Source organism: Cervus canadensis, chromosome 17, assembly GCF_019320065.1.
Source record: "Cervus canadensis isolate Bull #8, Minnesota chromosome 17, ASM1932006v1, whole genome shotgun sequence".
NCBI classification, from domain to species: domain Eukaryota; kingdom Metazoa; phylum Chordata; class Mammalia; order Artiodactyla; family Cervidae; genus Cervus; species Cervus canadensis.
This window is the reverse complement of record NC_057402.1, coordinates 27,283,860-27,289,321: the sequence shown is the minus strand read 5'-3', so window position 1 is coordinate 27,289,321 and position 5,462 is coordinate 27,283,860.

Here is a 5,462-nt window from a genome sequence, read left to right as displayed (position 1 = left end):
TTTTTTTTGAAACAATTTGTTTCTAGGGTCTATGGAAGAAGTTAATTCTGGAAAACTTAAAGCCTATATTTCTTTAAATATTATCTAAACACTCTCACTCTAATTGGGACTCCCAATTAGATATACATTAGATTTCCTCATACATCTACTTCTTTTTCATATTTTCCAATTCCTTTTCTTCCTCTGTTGGGGTGATAATGGCTGTACCATATCTAGTGTTAAACACATTTATTGAGGTTTAAAATTTTAAGCAATTATATTTTCCATTTCCAGAAATTCCCTTTTATTTTCAAGTCTACCTATTCATTTCTGATAGTCTTTTGTTGCTTACTCATCTTTGCAACTGCTTACATTATTTCTTTAAACATTTGTAACATGGCTGTCCTATATTCTATAAGTGACAATTCTGACAGCTTTGAGACTCTCTCTCTTTAGTTGCTAAGTCATGTCTGACTCTTTTGCGACCCCATGGACTGTAGCCTGCCAGGCTCCTCTGTCCATGGGATTCTCCAGGCAATAATACTGGAGTGGGTTGCCATTTCCTTCTTCAGGGGATCTTCCAGACCCAGGAATTAAACTCGGGTCTCCTGCACTGCAGGCAGATTCTTTACTGACTGAGCTATGACTATGGAGATCTAAATCTGTTCATTGTTTCTGCTGCCTCTCATTCATATTGGCTTACCTTCCAATGTGCAAAATGATCTTTAATTGTGAAATGATTGCTTTACCTGCAAACTGAATCATTGAAGATTTCCTCCAGAGACAATTGCTTCTTCTGCTCATGCTGTATGTCCGAGGCTCAGATTCCTCACACAGCCATTAGGCCAAGGCCCGATATCTTGGTAGCACTGTGATTTATACTTTTATCTGCCTTGTGCTTTCACTGCCCCTGATCTCTTGCTTGCTATATTTGTGGAGAGAGGGTCCTTTGAGACTTCTACTACCTCTTATGAGACCAGACATGCCTCCAAGAGTGTATCCCAGAGAGTCAAACTACCAGAAGCAGAAATCTGACTGTGATGGTTCGCATGGTGTTAACTCAGTTAAGCTGGAACTCTATTACCCCCAAATCCTCTCCTTCTGTGGCTGTGAGTTGAAAGAAACTTGTGTAAGGTTTACAAGAAGCAATGGCCATTACCCTCTGAAAGGTGCTGCAGTCAGACATGGTGACAGAGTGCGCAAAGGTGCCCTGCAGGATGGAGCGTGTCCGTGCTCCCTTCTGCTCCATTTCCAGTTCTCACTGTTCACACTGTTGGCCCACAGCAGCCTCACACCTGTGACCAGACACATGAATAATATCAAACAGCTTCCCACAGACCTGCCCATGAGGGACACCATCACTGGATATGCTTGGCTCCTTTGGTGCCGGACTAGGTAAACCTTTCTCCAACCATGATTCCCCTCCCAGACCATCACCTCCCCAGCACCTTCTCAACTGCAAAAGATCTAATTCTGATAAAAATCATTTATCCCACAGCATTCATAATGTATCTTCTCTCAAGACTGCATGCTGCCTAATATCCCCTCAAGGCTTTTAATCTAGCTTAATCATTCTGTATAGTCAAAGCTACGGCTTTTCAGTAGTCATGTACGGATGTGAAAGTGGAACCATAAAGAAGGCTGAGTGCCAAAGAACTGATGTCTTTGAACTGTGCTGCTGGAGAAGGCTCTTGAGAGTCCCGTGGACAGCAAGGAGATCAAACCAGTCAATTTTAAGAGAAATCAACCCTGAATATTCATTGGAAGGAGCAATACTGAAGCCAAAGCTCCAATACGTCGGCCACCTGATGTGAAGAGCCGACTCATTGGAAAAGACTGATGCTGGGAAAGACTGAGGGCAGGAGGAGAAGGGGGCCTCAGAGGATGACATGGTCGGATGGCATCACCAATTCAGCGGACATGAACTTGGGTGAACTCTGGGAGATAGGGAGGGACAGGGAGGCCTGGAGAGCTGCAGTTCACAGGGTTGCAAAGAGTCAGACACAACTTAGTGACTGAACAACAACAAATCAATTATTTGAGGAGGGAAAAAAAGTCCAGAATATCTATTTGAAGCTTTCATTCAACCCACAAATCTTTACTGTGCCTCTACTACATGCCAGGCACCGTTCCAGTCTCTGAGGACATTAGAAAAAACTGCTTTCAGGGCAAGACAAATACATAAGAATCACTATACTCTGAAATAAATTACAGAACTCAACCCAGACTCAGGTGAGCAGCAGCCAGTTCAGCTGGTTTTGTCAGAGAAGACTTTCAAATGAAGTAACCTTTGAATGGAGTCTTAAAGTAAGTTTCTCAAGCTTGAGAAAAATACTCTTCTTTAAGAGAGTTTGATCTGCTTGTGAGCTGTGTATTGACAATTCTTCACCACTTTTCCCTAACTCAAAACATCTGTGCAGTAGCACTCTGCACTATATTTAGTTTGTGAGTAGTGATTAAGTTTTTTTTCAAAGCAATATCATTTGTCATACAAAATCCAAGTTGTTAATTTCAAATTAACTGGTTTTATAGATCTTTATATTGAATCTGTAAATATGTTTTGGTTTTATAAGACTAATAAGCTTATACCTAATTTATGTATATACATATTTAAGTAACATCATTTAATTAATTCAAGTTGACACTAGTTGCTATAAGAGTTGTTTTCTTTAGCAGAAACCTCTACACTGCTCAAGCTTAAGAAGCACGAGGAATCATCTTTAAGTACTCCCTCCCCTTCACCATCCTCACCCTCCTCCCCCAAGAGACAAACAATCATGGAGTCACAGTGATTTAACTTCATGAACCTTTCTTCTTCCCCACTCCATCTTCATTACCTCTACCTTTTCTGAGTCCCCGCAATGGTTTATTATCACAGGATCTATAGCATCAGATGCAAGTTCCTTCACATGGGGTCTCTGCACTGTGTTCTGATTTTCATTTGGTACAAGGGTGTCATTACATATCAACCTGCCACTGTTTTTTCTCATATATATATATGACATATATATGTATGTATGCATACATACATATATGTATGACAGCTTATTATAAATGCATGATCCCAACACAACCATCATAAACACACATGCCTTTGTGGGCAATTAAATATAATGGCAAGTTATAAGATGATCAACCTGATGACCTAGAATATGTTTACATTTTTAAAAAAATTATCAACAACAAAAAAAACAATGTTTAAATTGTTCTCATGCATAATCCACTCCACCCTGTTGAGTAAGGCCCACACAATGCATGGCACAGTAGCTCTCAACCTAGGCTATATCCTTGAATAAGGGATCTTCAGTTAAAAGTTTTACTAGCCAAAAATATTGCATACTAAGGTAATTATTAGATGTGACTTCACCCCAAAGTAAGAGAATTAACTCAAGAAATTATAAAGGGCAAAAAAGAGTGAGATGCTGTATTAATTTTACTAAGTTTTGACAGTAATTATAAGGAGTTCCAAAAACTCAGACAAAGCTTTCAAAAGGTCTGCTTTCCGCCATTCTCCTCCAGAGCTCAAATGGCCAGAGTACAGGAGCTCGTGCCTATCCACCCCTCCCAGCTAACCCCCCTCCCTCCTTGCTCACATACTCCAGCTTCAGTTACCCTTGCAGCACAAGTTCTTTCCTTCATCATCACAACTAATCTGCCTTTCTTTTGCTTAGAAAATTCTTATTCCCACTGTTCCCTGTTGGTTCTTTCTCATCATCCAATAACCTATCATTTAAAGAGAAAGAAACTCAAGGACTCTTTTGTTTTATTCATTACTAAAAACCATCCCATAACAACAGGGCTATTATGCTGAGCAAATAAAATATGGTCTCAAATATTTCAAGCCATAAAACTTGAAATCTTGCCATTTGCAACGACATGGATGGACCTTGAGGGCATTATGCTAGGTGAAAAACAGGCACAGACAAATGCTGTTTGACCTCACTTATATGTGGGATCTAAAAAATAAGCAATAAAAAGTCCAAAGTCATAGATACGGAGGTGGAGGATCAGGGGAGGAGGAAATAGTTGAAGGGGGTCAAAATGTACAAACTTACAAGAATAAGTTTATAAAATAAATTCTGGGGATGCAATGTGTCCCATCACTTCATGGCAAATAGATGGGGAAACAGTGGAAACAGTGGCTGACTTTATTTTTCTGGGCTCTAAAATCACTGCAGATGGTGACTGCAGCCATGAAATTAAAAGACGCTTACTCCTTGGAAGGAAAGTTATGACCAACCTAGACAGCATATTAAAAAGCAAAGACATTACTTTGCCAACAAAGGTCCGTCTAGTCAAGGCTATGGTTTTTCCAGTGGTCATGTATGGATGTGAGAGTTGGACTATAAAGAAAGCTGAGCACAGAAGAATTGATGCTTTTCAACTGTGGTGTTAGGGAAGACTCTTGAGAGTCCCTTGGACTGCAAGGAGATCCAACCAGTCCATCCTAAAGGAGATCAGTCCTGGGTGTTCATTGGAAGGACTGATGCTGAAGCTGAAACTCCAATACTTTGGCCACCTGATGCAAAGAGCTGACTCATTGGAAAAGACCCTGATGCTGGGAAAGATGGAGGGCAGGAGGAGAAGGGGATGACAGAGGATGAGATGGTTTGATGGCATCACCGACTCAATGGACATGGGTTTGGGTAGACTCCAGGAGTTGGTGATGGACAGGGAGGCCTGGCGTGCTGCGGTTCATGGGTCACAAAGAGTTAGACATGACTGAGGGACTGAACTGAACTGAATGTGACTACAGCATGGTGATGATAGTTGATAACACTGTATTATATAATTGAAAGTTAATAAGGGAATAGATCTTAAAAATTCTCAACACAGGAAAGAAAATGCAACTATGTGTGATTTTAACTAGACTTATTACACTGAGCATTTTGTAATATATACATATAATAAATTATAATGCTGTACATCTGAAATTAATGTAATACGTCAGTTATATCTCAATAAAAAATAAATAAAGTAAGGTCCTAACTACAGGCATACTTTGTTTTATTATGCATGGCTTTGTGCACTTTGTAGAGTGTTTTTTACAAGTTGAAGTTTCGTGGCAACTCTGAGTTGTCGGATGATGACTAGCATTCTTTAGCAATAAAGCATTTTTTAATTAAGGTATGTATCATCAATGAAAAGACAACCTACAGACTGGGAGAAAATATTTGCAAATGATGCAACTGACAAGGGCTTAATTTCCAAAATAAACAGATAACACAACTCAATAACAAAAAAAACAAATAAATCAAAAAATGGGCAGAAGATCTACATATGTATTTCTCCAAAGAATACATACAGATTGCCAATAGGCACGTGAAAAGATACTCAACATCTTTAGAAAAATGCAAATCAAACTATCATGAGGTACCACCTCACACCAGTCAGAATCATCATCGTCGTCATACTCAGTTGTGTTCGACTCTTTGCAACCCCATGGACCATAGCCCACCAGTCAGAATGGCCATCATCAAAAA